Source organism: Mobula birostris, chromosome 24 (assembly GCF_030028105.1).
Source record: "Mobula birostris isolate sMobBir1 chromosome 24, sMobBir1.hap1, whole genome shotgun sequence".
NCBI classification, from domain to species: Eukaryota; Metazoa; Chordata; class Chondrichthyes; order Myliobatiformes; family Myliobatidae; genus Mobula; species Mobula birostris.
Genome location: NC_092393.1, coordinates 29,644,357 through 29,666,494, shown reverse-complemented (window position 1 = coordinate 29,666,494; position 22,138 = coordinate 29,644,357). Strand labels below are relative to the sequence as shown.

The 22,138-nt window shown below is 39.7% G+C and overlaps 1 protein-coding gene across 1 annotated transcript in view; it reads left to right on the top strand.

Moving 5' to 3' along the window:
* The window catches only part of usp43a (ubiquitin specific peptidase 43a), a 477,870-nt gene that overhangs the window by 121,953 nt on the left and 333,779 nt on the right, over positions 1 to 22,138 (top strand). The window lies entirely within an intron of this gene.

Genomic DNA, 22,138 nt, shown 5'->3' with positions numbered 1-22,138 from the left:
TTGTATCTCAGGAGCAGCTCTGAAATCTAAATACTTGCTGTTTCTTGTGGAGCGGCATTTTTCATTCAGCATGTTGTTGGTATGGCTAATTAAGGATGTTTCCAGACTTAACTAGTATGTATGTGATTTTGTTCGGTACAATGGACAAGCACTTAGGACATTCCTCCCTTCAGCTTATCAAACAACTGCTGAGACAAAACATAATCAGTTCAGTTTTCTCTATTGACAGACAATGTACTGGAAACGTTGTGCCCAAGTGTATTGATTTAGTTTTGTTTAAAGGCAATATTAATTTAATTATTAATGTAGATAAGAAAATCAGTCAGTAAGTCAAATTTACAAATTAAGTTGTTTATTAAATATATGGAGAGGGTTTCTAGTTTACCAGATCTGAAATACCCAGTTGGGCAAACTCAATCCACATTGCCCTGAGTGTCACAATCTGCTACTCATAGTATATTACTGTCATTTGGAAGTCTGACTTAGTGATATATAGACTCTTAATGTTGCCAGGGCATAAACGTACCTGACAACAGCAATCTCAGTTAACCTTGTAGTCAGGTTGGGACCAAAGAGGGAAACTTGAAAATCATCATTCTTCTGGAGATTAGATTTTGAGGAAGGGGAGGCAGGAATGTGCTAACAGATTGTAAATGCACTGGATTCTTTTCATTGCACTGACGCACATTCCAGGCATGTCACTAGTAAAAGCTTTGGCAATTACATCTTCCAGAGCAAGGTAGTTTGCAATAAGAGGAGTTAATGCATTTACTTTATAGAAAGCATTTTGACTTTGCTTTATTATAAATTCCTGTTTCTCTTTAAAATGTGACTTTTTTCATATCATCATTGCCTGGGCGTACTCTGCATGATTGCCATATTGATACCTATGCTGAATCACACATTGAATGGTTTGCTGTCAGTTCTTTTCAGAAGGTCTTTACACAAAATGACTTGCTTGTCTTCTATTTCTCTTCAGGTTTTTTTTGCTGTATAAAATAGAAACATTGTGTATTTTAAGGAATTTTATTTTTGTATTTGAGATTTTACAGAATGCTTGAGTGTACATTAATCAAGCTGAGAGTGTTTAAATTTAAAGGTAATGGAGTAATTACCTCTGCAAATGCTGCTTGTGTCATAATGTAGAAAGAGCCATGTATATATAATGAGTCACACTGAAGTTAATCAGTAACAGTTCTCACATTATTCAGTATTCTGAGACAGAGCAATGTTATGGCCTTCGTGCTTGGGAGTGTTGCATTATTTGGGTACAGTTAATTGTGGGAAGTCAGGTGGGAAGGCTGGTCAATTTTATTTCATTTAAATTAGTTGATATAGAATCATCTGTATATATCTCCTCCCTCATGTTTTAAGTCACACTTCGTATTACAGGTTGAGCACCTCTTTTCTGAAATGCTTGGGGCCGGAGGTGTTTCAGATTTTGGATATTTTCAGAATATTAGCATCTATATAATGAGCTACTTTGGGGATATTACACAAGTTTAAATCTGAAGTCCATTTACAGTACATATACAGCTTGTACATACATTCTGAACAACTCACAAAATGCTGGAGGAACTCAGCAGTCCAGGCAGCATCTACAGAAAAGACTAAACAGTTCTGATGAAGGGTCTTGGCCCGAAATGCTGGCTGTTTACTCTTTTGCATAGATGCTGCCTGGCTTGCTGAGCTCCTCTAACATTTTGTGCGTGTTACTTTGGATTTCCATCATCTGCAGATTTTCTTGATTTTGTGCTACATATATTCTGAAGGTAGTTTTATATACTATTTTTAATAATTTTGTGCATGAAACTCTAATGTGTGCATTGAACCATCCGAAAGGTAAGCTATCACTACCTTGGCTGCCCTGCTGGATAGTCAGTGGCTGTTTTGTATCGCAGTCATTCCTGACACTGAATTTATCTGCTGCTGGTAAACAAGCTTTGTCTTACACTTGTTCATCACATAATTGTACTGGTGCAGCAGTTCAACGTGTTAGATTTTCATCAGCAATGATCTTGGCAAACTCATCAATGAATTTCTCTGCTGCTTCGTGATCAGCAGACACTTTATCGCCACAGATCGTTAAAAAATTAATACTGTTCCTTTTCTTAAATTTCTGCAACCAGCCTGCTGAATATTCACAATTGCCTTCAATTTTCAGTTTGTCGTGATAGATCTTTGCTTGTTTCATGATCAGTATACCGTTAAGTGGCATTTGCTCACTCTGATACTGATAAATCCACACTTTCAATACACAATTGAGATCTTTATATTTTGCTTTATGCAGTGTTTTTCTATTCTCATTAACTTCTGTTCATTACATATGTGAGGTCACTTCTCAGAACTGTCTGTGGTACGCAGAGACCTGTGTATGGACTGGGAACCTTCCTAGCACCTTGTGGAATTTTACATTTGTGATATCATGTCAGTGTTGAAAAAAATTTGGATTTCTTTGCTTTTTGGATTTTGGAATTTCCAATAAGGGGTGCTCAACCTGTACAAAGCGATTCAGTGGAATTGGGCAGAGTGGTCAATGTAATTTAGTAACAATGTAACTGATTCTAGAGAAAGTCCACCTCGTTTGTGTGTTGTCTTGTGTTTTTTGTGTGTGTACTTCATTCTAAATTGAATACCGATAATTTCAGTAGTTCATAATTTTCATAGAAGTTTCATTACTTCAGTGATTCTGTGACTCCTAGTGCTGTGGTTGGAGCTTAATTGATCACTCAAAAGGTCAAGCAGGCCAATCTGTTCTATCAAGGTGCCATTACAAATTATAACAATAATGGGCCACCATCGGTATTGTCCCAAGTGCAAGAATAGCTCAGGATGGCAATGTACCCAACTTAGTTGACCTTGCAAAGTGCTCTTTCCAAACCTCGAGGGTCTGTGTCAGAATTGGGAAAGCTTTTCCACAGACTTACCAAACAAGTCTAGCATGATCATACTCCCGGAATCATTTGAGGATCTTTCAGACAGCATCTCAGGCTGTTTCAGTACCATTTTTGGGTATGTCCTGGCCCATTTACAAAACAGTATGCTCAAAGATGATGTATATTCAGAAAAGGAGGACTATAGTAATCCCCAGCATGTCTCCACACCCATGAAGTTTCATGGAACTGGATAACACATGACACATGCTTGCTACCCTCCTTGAGAAATGATTATACAACATAGATACAAGTCGCTTGGCCGACCATGTCTATTCCAACCATCAAGAGCCTATACTAATCCTATTTCCCAACACTTGAATGACATTCAAAAGGTGCAACTTGAGTGTTGAGTATCTTGCTTCCATTTCCCCTTGAAGTACTCTTCTCCTTTGCTTGATGAATCTGTATACCTACTTGATAAATAACACCTAGAGAAAGCAATGATGGCAGAAATGATAGGACATTTTCATCTCCATTTCCAACAGGGATTATGTAGCTGCAATATGTCCAAGCCAACTATGAAAGATGGGATTTAAATATATTTTTTAAATATTTGAATCACTTGCTTATTATTTCATAAAAGTAGAAATAGGTCAAAATACTCAGCAAGTTAGGCTGCATCTATTGAAAAAGAAACAAATCTAACATATCGGGTTGACAATCTTTCATCAGGAAGGTTGGAAAATGCCCGTTTTAAGTTGCAGAGAAGGTGAGGGAACCATGGGAATGATGCGTGGAGATCAGGAAAAAAGGAATGACGTAAATAGCAGTGGTGTGTGCTGAGAACATGGTGAAGACTTGTTGGCTGTAACTGATCTATCTGGAAGAGAAATAGAGGGAGATGAATGAGAATGGAGAAGAGAGAAGCTCTGCTGGAACTATGAGGTACAGGACATAGCTGTTGCTGGAAATCTGAAGTTCTGAAGCAAATGAGACAGCTGGTCAACTAGCATCTGTGGGGTAGGGTGGGACGAAATTTCCAAGTTGGTGACACAGAGTGATGACCCTGCATGATTTCAGATAACTATTTCACTCTGATTTGTGTAAGAAAGACTAGTTATCTGCAATTGTGAGATTCAGTGTCAAGTCCTCATGATGGTAAAGTGGGAAGCTGTTACTCAGTGATTCATTGGGGTTTATTGGAAGTGTGAAGTCGAAGACACATAGAGGTCAGAGTGAGAACAAGAAGCTTAGAGTCACCTTTATAGGATGAGTGGAGGTCTTCTGCAAAGTGGTCACCCATTCTCCATTTTGTTTCCCCATTGAAGCTGAGACCACATTGTGAATAAAACAAAATACTGTACACTAAATTGAAAGGAGTGCTAGTGAATTGCTACTTCATCAGGAAGGAGTGTTTGGATCTCTGGGTGGTTGGAAAGGAAGCGTTAAAAGAATAGGTGATGCATCTATAATTTGTATACAAAGGTGTGATTAGCAGATATGTACAGAGACATCCATTTTCTGCATCTCATGGGTCTAGTGTTGATACCTCTTGCTCATCTCCTTTCACTTACAACACTTCCAGACCTACCTTCGATGATTGGCAAGCATTTTGGGCTCATGATCTTGCATCAGTTTGTTGAGTCTGTTTCTCTTTCCACTGTTGCGGCCTGACTGTCTGAGTATTTCCAGTGTTTATTGCTTCATGGGAGTAATTGAGTCCTGAGGAAGATGGAACAAAACATTGAAGATAAGAGGAATGGACCGGTAAGGGAACAGCAGGTGCAGTGAGTGAAGCAGCCAGAAATATGGCATTTATGTTTTTAAACTTGACTGAAAATGTAATTGTTGGATTATGTATGATTAAAATAAAAAGAGTTTATTATGAATGCCTTTTGTAAGTTGTTCAGATTGTAAATCAATCCTCAGTGCAAAAACATTGTGTATCATTGGTCTTGTCCTCGATATTCCTATTCTTCTCACCTACGTTTCATGAATGATTTTATTTTGATTTTCTTTTGTGCATTTACCCCACCAGTGATGGATGACTTGAAATCTTCTGCCACTCTAATTCCCTTTGCTCTTTTAAAATTCTTCTTAAACCCATGTTGTCAACCAAACTTTTTATTCTTCTTTGCTGTGGATTTGTTTTAGTAGTGCTAAGGAAATGCATGTTGTCAATGCTGCGTAATTACAGAAAACATGGCAATTTTGGTTTTACATTCATGATTTCCTGCTCACCATGCATACTCATTTCATGCTTGGATTTAAAGCAGAAAAAATGCAGAAAATAGTTAATAGGTCAGGCAGTATCTGTGGAAAGTGAAAGCAAGCTTGCACTTGAAGTTGAAAACCGTTGGTTAGAATGAAGACCCTTCACCTATTCAAGATTTCCGGCTGCTGCAAATTTGCTTTGATTTTTATTACCTTAGGTTGCTTATTTTTTAGTACTGCTAATATAACTATCCCTGAAAATGCACTTCTATGTAAACTAACAGATACCCATGAATTGTTATGATTCCCAGTTATTTTAATCTCAGTTGTTTTGTTGTTGGTCAGTATAAAATCCTAGTTCTTCAAGAATCTTTACATTTGGGGTAGTGGAGGTATAATTTGTCCATCAGTGCTGATCACCCCATCCTTGGCCAAGCTGTTCCACCGTGAACATGATCTGTTATGAGTCAACATGATTCTTTCAGATCAGGTCATGCATAGCACATACCTCCGCCGCACCGCTGAAGTGTGTTTCTGGGGTACAGGGGCTAGCGACCCGTGTGCCTGATCTGGCTATTGTTCACGATTGCACTTAAATAAAAAAAAAATAAAAATTTCATTTTGAATTGTTCCAGTGAGCCTGGGTAGTCTGCTGCAGTAATGGCGTGCTGTGCCAATATGCTACCTCATCAGTAACAGGGTGGACACTTAGTCTCATGCGGATATTTTAACTAGAGACCAGTGCAGGACAGAAAGCGCAGGGTGGATGGTAAAAGTTGCTTGTGCATCAGGACACAGTAGCAATGTTTTGGATGACCATGTTTAATAATGAAAGGCTGAAAGGCTGACAGCAGAATATTGGAATACAGTGGATTCTAGTTAATTTGGACACATTGGAACCAGTACATTTTGGCCCAATTAAGTGGCTGTCCCAATTAGCCAAAGTTTCATGGAAATATTTTAAAAGGTATAAAAAAGGCAAACTACCTGTTAACTGAGTAAAAAATTACATATTTAAATGAAATACAGAACAAATTAGAACACTACCAATAATACTGCAGTACGATAATACTGTGTATTAGTTCCAAATTCTTTTTTGGCAGAGCGTTTTTTGATTGATTGAAAATGAACAAAACCAGTGTAAACATGGTCTGCCTTCATACAATGGTATCAACGACTGCATCCTCCAAATCTTCATTTTCAATGTAACATTCAAGATAATTGTTGATACCGTGAAATTCTTCACAGTTTCTAACTTGTTGAAGTAGTGAAATTGTTTTATATCCATTTCTGGCTGCCTCTCGCATCTCTAAACCTGAATGCTTGAAACCGCAGTGAGCAAAACAGTTCTGTATTGTCTTGCTGCTTATTCCTTGCCAATTACTGCTGTTTGAACACAAAAACATGCAACTGACACTATTTAAAAAGTGTTCACTCTAAGCAGTGTAGTGTCTAACAGCCACAAAACTGTACGTGTCTGACGTTAAGTAGAAACTGTTTGTCTACAGTCTCCTGCACCAATTAAGCATCATAGAGTCCCAAATAAACAAAGGGAATCCTGTGTATTTTTGATTAGTTTTTGTCTTTGAGAGTTGTCCCTAATAAGCAGCTGCCCCGATTAACCGACAACCCAATTAACTGGAATCCACTATATTTTAATTTAGGCATAATCTTTTCTTGTACTGCATAATCATTGCAAGCCACTTGGGAAATGTATAAGTGAATGAAATGTATTTAGATTGTAGATGGAGTTTTCATTTGCATTAAGTTAATTTCTCTGAGTATGCATTAATATGAGATGATTAAAATTTGTTGGATCTTGGAGAAATGTTGTATGCTTTTATTCAATCAGTTAAACCATTCAATTATTATTTGACCCAAGCAAGGTATACTCTGAAGATTTTGTTGAAATCAAACTTGCCTACTAATGTACTACCCTCATTTTGAGCTGCAAATAAACCAGTGCTAATTATTTGATATGCAAATATTGCTCTTCTAATATCTACCAGTATTTTGCATAAATTAAATCATAAAGAAAAATATATCTCTAGCTCTTTGCGCTAATGCATCACTTTTCTTGGAAGGGTATTGGTTGTCATGATTACAGCACTTACACAAATTTGTTCAATACACTGCGTCACTGCCAGCAAATTTATCTTTATGTGGTGTATTTATGACTGCAAACTCTTGAATTGCTTCCCACAATTAGTAAGTAATTTTGAAGTGTCATTCACAGTTGTAGCTTAAGGAAATGGGTACTTTCCAACTGCCAGATCCCACAAACAACAATGCATCTGTTTCTGTGGAACTGGTTAAGGGGTGTGTTTTGCCCATATATTAAGGAGAACTTGTATGGTCTTTTCTGGGGTAAAAAAAGAGATGTTAGAAGAAACGCTGGTTTAAGACTCTTCCAGAAGATGCAATCTTTCAACGGAGTTGTTCTCTTTAACACTATGCTGATCTTTCTGCTGAAATTATGTGCTGAAGTTACTATGGTTATTTTCTGCCACAGCACGAGTGCTACCAATAAGGGAAATTTTACCATCATTTTGTCCACAAGGGACAAAATCCTCCTAATAATTTCACCAAAAAATGTGGCATGCGTTTAATTTTTTTTCATTTGTACAGCTGATGTTTTGAGTAAAATCAGTTAATAACATATAAGCAATTCTAAGCAAGCGGTCAGCGATGCTTCAGTACAGAAGGATGTGTACGTAACATTGACTTTGGACAGGTCGTACTGCAAGCCAGTGTAGAGTGCAATGGTTAGTTTATTCTGTATTGATTTGATAATTATCTGCCATCAGATTCAGAAGCCAATCTGAGGACTGTTTGTTCCAGTACAGTGAGTGCACCAATGATGCACAAATCCCAATGCTGTGTCATATCCAGCAGTTCTGACTGTGTTACCGAAGTATTGTAACATTACAAATAACTCTAAAAGCCTCAATAAATTCATCACTGATGAGCCGAAAGAGAAAACTGCCCTGCATTAGTGCTGCTTACCTGCCCAGTGCAAGGATTACGTTATCAATGCATCTAGCATTTATGAATGCCTATAGGATGATATTTGTTTTGTCCTGAAAACTACATCTCAGACTCCATTATTTCCCTTCCTTGAGCTGTCTGCCCCTTTCTCCCTTACTGTTTGTTGCTTAGTATCTGCATCTGTGTCTGAATGTGTGGGAGCCCACCTAATGGCCCCTGCCCTGAAGCATTGTCAGATTCTAATACTACTCCTCTGAAATACTTGGGAAACTTTACATCATGAAGCTTTGAATTGTAAATATAAACTTCTGCTGATTTCATCTAGGAATTGAGTGTAAGCAACCATTCCCAGTAGAGTAAATAATGACAGCAACCTGTGTTTTGGAGCTCTCATCAAATACTGTATTCATACTTCAGCCCCCAACTCCAATTATGCCAAATGATTCCAGTTAACAACTATACCCTGATATCCAGCACCCAATTGCTGTGCACTTCTCACTTCTCAGATAATGCTCAGCTATGACTATAAAGCAAAACATGAAAAGAACTTCTAGGAACACAAATAGGACATGCTCTCTTCTTATTAGTGCCATCAGAGAGGAGGTACAGGAATTTGAAGATGCACATTCAACATTTTAGGAGCAGCTTCTTCCCCTCCGTCATCAGATTTCTGAACATACATTGAACCAACTTCTTGAACTCTACTTCATTATTATTGCTGTCTTTTTGCACTACCTATTTAATATTTTAAAAATATATATTTATTGCACTGTATTGCTGCCACAAAAAAAAACTAATTTCACGACATATCATCAGTAATATTAATTCTGATTCTGAATGGAAGTTGTTGAGACAGAGGTCAGATATAATGTCATTCAAACATACTATTATGCCAAACAGATGTGATTGCTTCACACCAATATCCTGTGACCTTTTTGTCTCTGGTTAGTTAATGAAGCAGTTTTTGACAGAGCTGTCTAGATATCAACGTGTTTTGGCAATAGCACTGAAGTAGTCACTTTGCCACCATTCTGCCTGTGTTGAATGATAATGAATGTCATTGATATGTAGCGTTTTGGATAGATGCCCATGGAACTCTGCATTTCTGTGTACATTTTTTGAACTATGGAGTTGGACAAGTGTGCACGATTGCTCGTCAATATATCCAAAATTCATTCCAATACAGACATAACAATGGCTGCAAATGTCTTGCCATTTACCCAACACTTCTGACATGTACTGATGTAGTCTTCCCTTCAGAGCCAAGTGCAACAAATTCTCCTGTAAGTGTTTGGAAGATTCACATCTTCATGTCATGTTTTGGTCTATGGCATTCTAGCTTTTTGGCAGCTTGTATATCACAGCTGATCAGTATGGAGGAACTGTAAAATAGACGGAAATGACAGAGGACAGAGAAGAGGAAAAATAAAAACATGCTGGAACTGTGGGATATAGAACACTGTAGTTCATGGTGATTTGAATTAAAAGAGAATTGTAGAGCAACATCTGTGAATGGAGAAAACCTGACGACCTGTTGTCATGTCTAGTGTAAGGCACTGCATTGCCGTACTTTGCATTGATTTTTGTTGACTCTCAGTATTTGCATTATTGGCACGTTGGTTCCGTTGATTTAGTTCTGAGCTTAAAATTCAGTGCATTGAACATTACGAATCCGATAAGACAACACCCAGAGTTCCCCTGGAACAACAAGATCCTGGGAACTTATTGATGTAAGAGTATTAAATTAAAATATGAAGAAGTAATCAGAAATAAAGAAACAAAGTATTGTGCCTTCGCAGCTAAGTGGTCCCATATTCTTCTACTTTATGCAACAAATAATTTTGTCACTTGGCTGATCGTCTCAGCTTTGGTGCATTTGTTTCATCTTAATTTTTCGTTTGGGCAATATTTTGGCTGATTGCTTTGATCTGTCTTCAATAGTAGTTGGCCTGCTTGAGAAGTAGACATTGCGACATATCATTTTCCCAAGCACAAAAACTCTTCATTTTCTAAGTCTGGCCTGCTGTTCACTGATATCTTTGGCTGATATGTTATCCAACTCAACATACTTACATTTCCTCCCATCTTCTCTATTTCAAAATAACTTATGTATTTCACATTTAAAGTTGATTCTTAGCTTAATATCAGTTCCTATTCACCAAAGAGAGTTCCAAATATTCAGCTTACTATGCATTTGAAATAATTTCTAAATAGCACTTCAGACAAACCTAACTGTTAATTTTGGACTGTTTCCAGTAGTATTAGACTCTTGAATGAAAGGAGACCATGGTTTTAAGAGTTTATCTACGCTAACACTTTCTCCTTTAATTCTTTGACAACTTCAATCAAATTACACTATAGCCATCTGGTTACAAGTTCTGTCCTTGTGCATTTGTACATGAATAGTGGAGAAATCTTGTGTTCATGAAGGTTATAGAAATTGAATGCTGGACTATCATATGGATACCATCAATGAGGTTCCTGGGAATTTTTCATTTTGTTCTTGGATTTCTAGGGAAGAATTATTTGAGCTATTTGCCTCATCATTAAGAATTCAACTAACAGTACTGAAGCCCTTCTCAGTAACTTGGATTGAAGACATTCAGGGACTTTGATGATGTTGGTGGCTGTCAGCAATTCTGGAGATTATCTGAGCAGCAATGTTTGGGTTATGACTAGAGATAACGGGGTATGCTAACCAATGAGCAGGATGTTCTCAATTGTAACTCTCACTTCAGCTAGCGGCTTAATATAGAGGATGTGATAGCCCTTGGCCCAGCCAAACTTAAGAAATCTTGTTTGGGTGGATGCTGCGCGATGTGTCCCCTGTTACAAATCCGTACCACGAAATAACAAATAGTACGCAATATGCGATTAAACGATTGAGCTTTATAATTCTGAATTTGACTATATGGTTAGTAAAGGAAAAAAAAGAAAAAGGGCCCATTCTCAGGAAACAAGTCTATTGCGCAAGGGTGGAGCTCACTGATAAGGTCATTTGTCCACCATCGACCTCCCCCGATCGTTGCTGACCTTCGGACCCTCGCTGCAAGTCCACTCCATCCGGCGGTCGACCAACTCTCTCCATTTGCGTCTTCTGTCCTCATCTCTCCCCAACCAAAAAGACCCTGCGAATTCCCGGCTCCCAGACACACAAGAAAGAACAACATCCTGCTCATTGGCTAGCATGCCCCGTTGTCTCTAGTCATAACCCAAACATTGCTGCTACAGAGAAACCATTACCTCAGCAGTGGAACTTTACAGAGAAGCAATTACATTAGCAGTGAAACCTTACAGCGTGTTTCATGTATGTCAGCTTCAAGGGAGAAGTCACTACTCTCATTGACTGCTTAATGAAATGGAGCCTGCCACGACAGTTTCCTCTGGGGTTCTCAGCTGGATGTGTTTGCATCTTTAAATGCAGAAATCACAAAATGGATGTTCAGTTATGAGTGCATCTGCCTCTCATCCTTCCTCCCATAACATTTGTCTCCCCACTCCTTAAGTGAGTCAAGAAATAAATGCTTTCTGAAGTTCTCATATTCAGGTTTTAGACTAGTTATAGACTCTTAAACTTGTACCTAAGCCATTTATTTCTGCCAGTACTCTGGGACACAAACTGCAAGCATTTTCTGTTTTTTAAAAAAAAACTGCATATTCCACTGTGGTAAACTCAAATTTAAAATACACTTGGAAATTAAAAATACCTTTTTACCCCCTGTAAAATGCTTGTCCGTGTTTCACTTTCAACAACCATTTCCTATAAGCAGAGTACACACTCCCAAGGAAAATGAAGAAACCCATTTATTTTGCAATAACAATTTAGACTTAGCCAGGCAAGCTAACTAGAAAATGAAGAAGGCAGAAACCAGGTGGCAGTTTTGAGAAAAGTATTTGATTTACTAGTCATAATGTTGCTTGTTCCGCTGGTATCAAATGGGTCATTACGGCTGGTTTGCACTCCTTTAAACCTCAGGATGGAATTTTGACAGTTTTTATAGGAACCCTTGTTTAATATTTGTGGTATCACATTTGGTTCCTCTCTTATATAAATTTATTTTTTAATTACATCCATTTCCCAACACTGTATTACTACCTTTTCCAAAGATGTTACTAGCAGTCGGAAATCACGTAGAAACTTACTGGAGCATTTGTTAATTAACTGTGGTTCTGATCTTTCAATACACATTTTAAAGTTTAGTGATTTTCCTCTTTCTTTTCAACAAAGTCAACATAATTATGAGTTTAAAAGAAATAAATGGGCTCTACAACTCATGTTCTCGGTATTATTTATGTCTGTCTTATTTGCATAATTTGTCCTCTTTTTGCACATCGGTTTTAGTTATGAAATCATGTAGAAACTTATAGTTTTTAATAAATTCTATTGTATTTCTTCATTTTCTTATAAATGCTTGCATGAAAATGTATCTTAAGATAGTATATGGTGACATATAGGTACTTTGATAATAAATTTACTTTGACTTTGAAAAATGCGGGAAGATCGAGAATGCATTCATTTTGCAAACCGGTAAGTCCCCATGTTTAATGAAGCAGTTTTGGAAGTAATGGCATTATAGAAAACTGTTTAGATTTTCCTTGCCTACCCAAAAGATTGAGGTAAAGATATGATTTTTCGGATCATTTGCATACCTTCACTTCTTGCCTCACATAAACACGATTCATATTGACAAGCTTGACAATATCTGGCAGCAAAGTAATTGATGATTGTAACGAAACAATCATTGCTGAGTCTGATTCTGTCTATGTTTATGAGGACTGACATTATTATAGTGGCTGTCCTTCAGGAATACCTCACTGACTGTATAAGTTTTTGTTTGGAATTTGGAGTGCCCTATTTAAATGCAAGACTCGCAGGTGTAGAAACTGTTGTATGTTCTCTAAATTCCAATTTAGAGGACACCAACAACTGCTTTGACTGTCTGATTGCCAAGCACTGTGAGACACAGAATTGTCATTAGACACTTGATGCCCTGCACAGCATGTTAGGGAGTATTCTGGAACTATATGAATATAGAAGATATTAATTGAAACAAGAACCAGTCTTCAGCTTTCAATGTGGATTGTGAATTGCAAGCAGTAAATTGAAGTTAAAAACATGCCTATGCACTGTCTGTGGAGCACAGGCTGCCCACAGGCTAAGAGATATGCCTTACAAAATAGTGACTGTGTGATGTTTGCAGATACATCTGCCAAACATTAAGATAACATGGCTCTGTTAATTGGTCTGCATCAAAGCAGGCAACATGAGCTAAGTTATTTGTACTATTGTGGCTTGAGTTCAAGCTGGCAGGCCAGATAGATATTGTCACTTAGCATATCAAACATGGTCACAGATGCAGGGAATCAATAGTTTTTTTGTATACTTACCATATTGTATACTCAGAGACAGCCCTGACAACATTAAATTTGGGTGTCTGGGATTTCTGACTTCAGAAACTTTTAGACATTCAATGAGTTTGTCCCACCAGGTGTGCTTGAACATTCAGAGGTGTCTCCCACTGTAGAAAGGTAATTCGAAGGAAGCACTGCCACCCCAAAACATTGAACTAAACGATGTCATTGTAACTGCATTGAATTACCTGCGATTACCTTTGATTTTAAGGATGTAAAAACGTTATATACTTTTGGGTTTGTGAGCCTCTACTGAGTGTTTTCAGAAAAATGCCTGTTTGTTACGATGAGTAAAGTCTTCTATTTCCCCAGCTTCACTGTTGCTCTGATGACTTCGAACACAGTTACCTCACAGCACACAAATTAAAATGTGTCAAGCAAAGATGAGGGAGGAGTAGTGAGGGCTGAATAAACATGGGCTTGGAGGGATGATTTTGAAGGCCAGCTGGTTGTTGAACATCTGGAGTCAAGGGGATTTCTAATGGCAAAAGTGGTAATGGCAACTGGGCACATATTATTGTGTGTGGAGGAAATGTTCAGGGCTTGGGCAAGCCTGAGGTTTAGAAGGTGGAGGTCAGTGAGGCAGACTGGTGTTGGAGTTGGAAGAAAAATGTTGATGTAGTAGGACTAAGTTCACAAAGAAGAGGAGGTGAAGTAATGGGATTAACCTCAGGTATTTCATTGTTGAACACCTGGTTGTTCCGGGAAGGCACAATGGATGGGTTCGTTTTGGAACGAAGTGCGCAAATTCTCGAGGTAGTGCCTACGAGGAGAATAATTCCATTTGATGTGCATCTGACATGAAATTTGAGGCACATGCACGAAAATAACTTAAGATTGGATGTGGCTTGTCAAATTTGTTGTGTAGTTTTGCTCATTATGAATTTTTTTAAAAATGTGTGTAGCTGAAGAAACCAGATTCCAAAATTTTAGACTTTTCTCTGTGTACAGGCTAGGAAGTGATAAGAAAACTAAATTCTTCTCTGCAAAAAGCAGGGAACTGGGGCTGACTTGATAGTGATCAGCAGCTTTTCAGAAGGGTTTGGTAAGATATGCTTGAAGAAGTTGTTTCCACTTTCAGAAGAGATAAGATGATGTAAAATAGGAAGAGGAGTACCAATTCTGCCATTCAGTACAATCATTGCTGCTCTGATCTTGGATTTTACTAGGACAGGATGAACCAAAGATCTTTAAAGTCAATGAAATATTTGCTATGTGTAACCAGTGAGGCAATATAGGAGTAATTATGGTAATCAAGTTAGTGCTGCAAATTATCTACTTTAGACCAACTACAGGGCACTAGAAAACTCTATCTTCAAGGATAGAGAAAAAAGGAACTACCAAAACTTCTACTAATAAGAGCAGGATAATTTTATTCAGAACAAAATGCTATGAGTTGGAGGATGGTTGTTCAATTTCATGTTGTATATCATTAATAATGAACTGATTCTGATAAATTATGTGCATAAAGTAAGTGAAGACACAAACCTGTTTGACAGGAAGATTACTTGGTCATCTACTACCAACATTACATACAGACTTCCCACATATCGTAATATGATAATGACCAGATAATTATTACGAGGTCTTTATTGGAAAGGCAACAGTAGATTAGATTATGAGAACACTCAGTCCTCTTTTATCGTCATTTAGAAATGCATACATGCATTAAGAAATGATACAATGTTTCTCTGGAGTGATATCAAAGAAAACAGGACAAACCAAAGACTAACACTGACAGAACCACATAATTATAACATAGTTACAGCAGTGCAAAGCAATACCATAATTTGATGAAGAACAAACCATGGGCATGGTAAATAAAGTCTCAAGAGTCCCCGAGTCGATTGACTCCCGAGTCCCCGATAGCAGGCGGCAAAAGGGAGAAACTCCCTGCCATAAACCTCCAGGCACCGACAACTGCCGATGCCTTGGAAGCAGCTGACCACAGCCGATACTGAGTCCATCCGTCCAAGAACTTTGAGCTTCCGACCAGCCTCTCCGATACAGCCTCCCGAGCGCCTTCGGCCTCACCCCGTCGCTGAAACATGCAAAGCCGAGGATTTTGGGGCCTTCTGCTCCGGAGATTCCGGTTACCACACAGTCACAACGGCAGCGAAGTGGGCATTTCAGAAGTTTTCCAGATGTTCCTCTGTACTCTGACGTCCGTCTCCATCAAATCAGAATTGTGCACGGTCCCCTACGTGACAAATACCAGACAATACCACCGAAGTGGCCGCGCGTGCTGCCGTCGTGCCACCATCTTCTCCTCCATTATCATCTACTGCTGTCTGAAATAGTTCAATGAAGATGTTTTATTCCTACCCGGACAGCTGGGACTTTGGTTTTTGTCGCATCAGAAAGAATTCTTCAATTGTAAAGGGCTTCCTCAATGCTGTAGTTCCTTTAACAGTTACGACAAAGAAATGAGTGAGGTAGGCAGGAGTGTGGGCTTCGTCAGATGATGAAATGAAAATTACACTCATTTATTAAAATTTGTTTACAAGTTGGAGAAGGTTTGTCATAATCATTGAAAGTGACAACTGGGAAGATACCATTATTCTTAACAAATAGTGGATGGATGCCATCGAGAGTGTTCAGCCAAGACATGCTTGTGGGTGCAATAAAAGGAGAAAACAACTTGTGGCATTGATAAAGTAACGTGATAGTAAGAATTAGCCCTCTTAAATTCGTTATCGTAAGCCAATAAACTGGTACTTGATTACCGTAGCACTAGAACGCTGCCTCAGGAAGGAAATATGACACTCTTCCACACAGAGGCACACAGTCCCAAGTTACTATTTTCTGTTGCAATGAGTTAAATGAACTACAAAGAGAATTGTTTTCAGAGATTGAGAGCAACTGCCTATTGCTCTCCAGGGACCAGATGCAGCATTTGTGTGCCCTGCAAGATTGGAGCCAAGGGCAAACGTGCAAGGTATGCACACGTGGAAAAATCGCAAACATAAGCAATAAATCAGCAAACAAGGACAAAGCAGCACTACGCATGACTCTTAAGATATTGCTGATTGAAAGCTACTGTTAATCTGCATAGTGTCAGGCAAAGGATTTACAGGATTCCGGAAAGGCATTCCTGGGCTTGCCTGGGTCACCTGATCTGTTATCAGATCAATGCTTTCTTCAGTGCCTGATTGTTTTTGCTGACAGTCTTCCAGAGGTCAATATTTACAGGACATCCTGCAGGTTAGTATAAATACATACACGCAAGAGGTACTGCAGATGCTGGAAATCTAGAGAAACTCACATAATGTGCTGGAGGAGCTCAGCAGGTCTGGCAGCATTGATGGATGGGAATAAACAGTTGACATTTTGGGCTGAGACCCTTCATCAGGACTGGAAAGGAAGGGGAAAGAAGTTGGAATAAGAAAATGGGGAGAAAGGAGGAAGAATTACAAGGTGACAGGTGTTAGGTGAAACCGGGAGAGTTTTAGGGGGTGAAGTAAAGAGATGGGAAGTTGATTGGTGAAAGAGATAAAAGGGCTGGAGAAGAGGGAATCTGATAGGAAAGGGTAGGAAACCATGGAAGAAAGGGAAGGGGGAGGATCAACAGTGGGAAGTGATGGGCAGATAAGAAGAGAAGGTGTCAGTGGGAAACAAGAATGGGGAATGGTGAAGGTGGTGAGTGGGGGGAAATTGCTGGAAGTTTGAGAAACTCATACCAGCAGGTTGGAGGCTACGCAGACGACATATAAGGTGCTGCTCCTCCAACCTGAATGTGGCCTCATCGTGGCAGTGGGAGAGGCCATGGTCTGACATGTCGGAATGGGAATGGGAAGTAGACTTGAAATGGGTGGCCACTGGAATTTTCTCTTTTTGTGGTGGACAGAGTAAAGGTGCTCGATGAAACGGTCTCCCAGTCTACATCAGGTCTCACTGATATACAGGAAGCCACACCAGGAGCACTGGATACAGTAGATCACCCCAATAGACTCTCAGATAAAGCGTCGCCTCATCTGGAAGGACTGTTTCGGGGCTGAATGAAAGAGGTGTAGGGGCAGGTGTAGCACTTGTTCCACTTGCAAGGATAAGTGCTCGGAGGGAGTTCAGTAGGGAGAGATGAGTGGGCAAGGTAATCGCAAAAGGAGTGATCCCTGCAGAAAGTGGGTGGGGGAGATGATTTTGGTGGTGGGATTGGAAGTGGAGGAAGTTGCAGAGAATTACGAGCTGGATGTGGAGGCTGGTAGGGTGGTAAGTGATGACAAGAGGATTCCTATCCCTGGTGTGGCAGTGGGAGTGAGGTGGATGAGTGCGAAAAGGAAGAGATGCAGGTGAGGGCTGTGTTGATGGTGGAGGAAGGCAAGCCTCTTTCTTTGAAGCAGGAGGACATCTCATCCTGAGAACAGATGCAGCCTAGTCTGAGGAATTGAGAATTCACAGTGTGGGAAGAGGGATAGTCAAGATAGCTATAAAATATTTAAATAGATGTACTAACTCCAGAGATGGAGACAGAGCGACCGAGAAGGGGGAGAGAGGTGTTGGAAATGGGCTAAGTTAATTTGAGGGCAGGGTGGAAGTTGCAGGCAAAGTTGATGAAATTGACGAGCTCTTTTTGGGTGCAGGACCAATACGGTCATCAGTGTAGCACAGGAAGAGTTGGGGAAGTGATGCCAGTGTAGGTTTGGATCGTGGGCTGTTCGAAGTGAGGCAGCACTTTAACTGCAAGTCTGTTGGGCCATCCACTGTATCCGGAGCTCGGGGTGTGGCCTCCTGTATGATAGTGAGACCTGACATACATTGGGAGACCGCTCTGTCGAGCACCTTTGCTCCATCCATCACAAAAAGAGGGAATTCCCAGTGGCCACCCATTTCAATTCTACTTCCCATTCCCATTCCGACATGTCAGTCTATGGCCACCTCTACTGGCACGATGAGGCCACACTCAGGTTGGAGGAGCAATACCTTATATTCCATCCAGATAGCTCCAGATTGATGGCATGAGCGTTGATTTCTCGAACTTCTGGTAATTGCCCCCTGCTCATCTCCTTTGCCGTTCCCCATTCCACTTTCCCACTCACACCTCCTTACTTGCCCATCACCTCCCTTAGGTGCTTCTCCCCCTTCCCTTTCTTCCACGGTCTTTTGTCATCTCCTATTAGATTCCTCCTTTTCCAGCCCTTTATCTCTTTCACCAATCAACTTTCCAGCTCTTTACTTCACCCCTCCCCCTCTCCCAGTTTCACCGGTCACCTACCACTTTGTACTTCCTCCTCTCCTCCCCCTACCACCTTATTCCAACTTCTTTCCCCTTCCTTTCTCGTCCCGATGAAGGGTCTCGGCCCGAAATGTTGACTGTTTACTCCTATCCATAGATGCTGCCTGACCTGCTGAGCTCCTCCAGCACATTGTGTGTATTGTATAGACAGATATGATGGGTTTTGCAGTTGTAATGATGACAGAACTGTCACTGTAGCCATGAAATGGCATCAAACGGATGGCAGCACAGAGAGAGTGAACATGCAGAAATTCTGAAGTTATTCTCAGTGATTTCCTGCTGTGAAACTGTGCCTCTTGACAGAGTGCATGGCTTCCCAGCTTCCTAAAGTGTATTTAAGGGAGATAGGTGATCTGTCAAGATGTGAGGAGAAATTTGCAATATATTCTTCCTGTCAGATACCCACTAAGTTTTTACACTTTTTTGCCTAAGGGATATGTAGGTTATGTTGTACTAAACCCAGATTACAATTCAGGAAAACCTCTGGTTCCAAAATATTAAACTAATTCATGTAGATTACAATCTGCTCAAATGCATTTATTTTCAGTGACTGCCACCTTTTCTTGTACCTGTGTAACTGTCTTCATGGTCTGCAGAGCACTTACAGAACAGGTTGTTTGAGCTGATGTGTTACCCAACCATATTCTGTAATCGGCTCTGAGTGGATGGCATCGGAGATGCAGGATGCCATGGGTCCTTTGGGGTTGGCAGAAAGTGGATGTGGCTGGATGTTTGTAAGCTGCTTTCATTGAGCCCAGAAGAAACCAACATCACTTAACAACTCGCTACTCGGCCCAGGCCAAGTTACTGCTGTTATAATTTCTAATCATTGGGCTGTATGGGGGTAAGAAATACTTTCAGAATAAGTTCATGCTAGAATGGAGAAAATGTTTGCTGAGACAGATAATGAAGTGGAAGATGCGAGATGATTTGAACTGTAGAGAAAATGAGTTTAACCAGGTGTGATTGAGGATACGAGAGTAACCAGGTGTGATTGAGGATACGAGAGTAACCAGGTGTGATTGAGGATACGAGAGTATCCAGGTGGGATTGAGGATACGAGAATATCCAGGTGGGATTCAAGAGTAACCAGGTGGGATTGAGGATACGAGAGTAACCAGGTGCGATTCAAGAGTAACCAGGTGGGATTGAGGATACGAGAGTAACCAGGTGTGATTGAGGATACAAGAATATCCAGGTGGGATTCAAGAGTAACCAGGTGGGATTGAGGATACGAGAGTATCCAGGTGTGATTGAGGATATGAGTTTAAACAGGTGGGATTGAGGATACGAGAGTATCCAGGTGTGGTTGAGGATACGAGAGTATCCAGGTGGAATTGAGGACACCAGAGTATCCAGGTGGGATTGGGGATAAAAGAGTATCCAGGTGGAATTGAGGACACCAGAGTATCCAGGTGGGATTGGGGATAAAAGAGTAACCAGGTGGGATTGAGGATACAAGAGTATCCAGGTGGAATTGAGGACACCAGAGTATCCAGGTGGGATTGAGGTTAGGAGAATAACCAGGTGGGATTGAGGATATGAGAGTATCCAGGTGTGATTGAGGATACGAGAGTAACCAGGTGGGATTGAGGTTAGGAGAGTAACCAGGTGGGATTGAGGATATGAGAGTAACCAGGTGGAACTGAGGTTACACAGAGTATCTAGGTGGGATTGAGGTTATGGAGAGTAACTAGGTGGAATTGAGGATATGTGGGACTAATTGTGGAAGAAACAAAGTAAGCTGCTTTTTTCCTGTGCCTACTTTCTTCTTTTAAATCTTGTAACATCAACATCCAAACTGGAATTCTAGCCTATGTAAAATGAAATGGAGGAAAAAGGTGAATCAATGTAAATGTGAGATTTAAGATTGGAAGATTGAAAAGTCTGGTTCAATAAAACTTCATTAATTCTGTTGAAGGACTGAACACACTGTGGACTGAAATGAAGATTGTATTCTATAAACAATTGCATGCCAATTCAGTGCAGTAAAATGTAGTGTTTTTGGAGTCCAAAATGGTTTTGCTTCAAGGGAGTTATCAAATTGTCAAAATATAAGTAGGATTTTATAAATGCATCTTAGAGTGAATAGTGTCTTCTTCTGTTACAGCTGCACAAAAGGGGATTGTGGCTGCTTTTCCATCCATTCAGGAAAAAAAAGTAGTTACTGCAGTTTTTTAAGAATGAAATCTTACTACCTCATATACATTTCCTAAACTTTAAGCTGATGTTTCAAATCATTTCCTTCAAAAACTTCTGTTTGTTTCAGATAAGTAAGCTTTTTTTGTTGAAGTTTTTAATTTCAACTGAAAAATACAGGGATTGAGAATTAATGTATATCAGTTATCATTCAACTGTTAAACAAAATTCAGTTCACTTCAAATTTGTTTATTCATTTGGTGATGCCAGCCAGAAATTTTATCTTTATAAAATACTCCGTTCGTTTGAGCAAGTGATTTAACAAGGTGGTGTTTGGTTCAGCTGGTTTTGATAAAATTGAATGTTTTGATTTGTTCATGAATTGGGGGATTTTATAGTAGGAAGTTATAAAATGATTTATCTGTGGAGTGAAAATAATTGGTATTTGCCTTATAATTCTCAGGCTGTGTGTTAAAGAAGCAGGTTGTTTAAACGCGAGTCAACAATAGGCCGAAGATATTGGTTGCTGCCGGGGTGAATTTCAAAACTTAAGTATAGTTGTGTAACTTTTTAAACTTTCTTTTTTTTCTCTCTCTCCCCCCTCTCTCCCCCCTCTCTCCCCCCTCTCTCCCCCCTCTCTCCCCCCTCTCTCCCCCCTCTCTCCCCCCTCTCTCCCCCCTCTCTCCCCCCTCTCTCCCCCCTCTCTCCCCCCTCTCTCTAATGCAACACAGAAGATCCTTTTGAGAAGATTAAAGATGTCTTTATTTTTGAGCAGTTAATTTTATACAAGTGGACTCTCAGAATCCCACATGGATCTGGTTGCACATGTGACAAGTAATTCTGTGATTGATCTCTATGTTAAGTACTTCAAAGTTTGAATTTTTATTGATATCAGGATGTGATAATATTACCCATTGTTTGACCCCAGCACTGCAGAGGAGGATTTGAAGTGCCACTTATACATCCATGTGCTGTTTGGATTCTGTTTAAACCACCCATATCACTTGAGGCAAGCAAGTGTGAACCAGGGAACTTCCATCTGGGGTCATGAATGAGTTCCTTCAATTTCCTTGGTAGAAGGCGATCCCACTCTCACAACTCATGACTAATGTTATCAAATTAGTGACTGTAAGTTAAAAGATAACTAATCAGAGGAAAGTCTTTCGAAGCTTTATAGTAATATTTATCTTTTTCCTTTTGGAGGAGAAGGTGCGGAATTATTCACTATTGGATGAAAAATAGATGACTCGTTTACCCTAAACTCTTGCAATTGGAC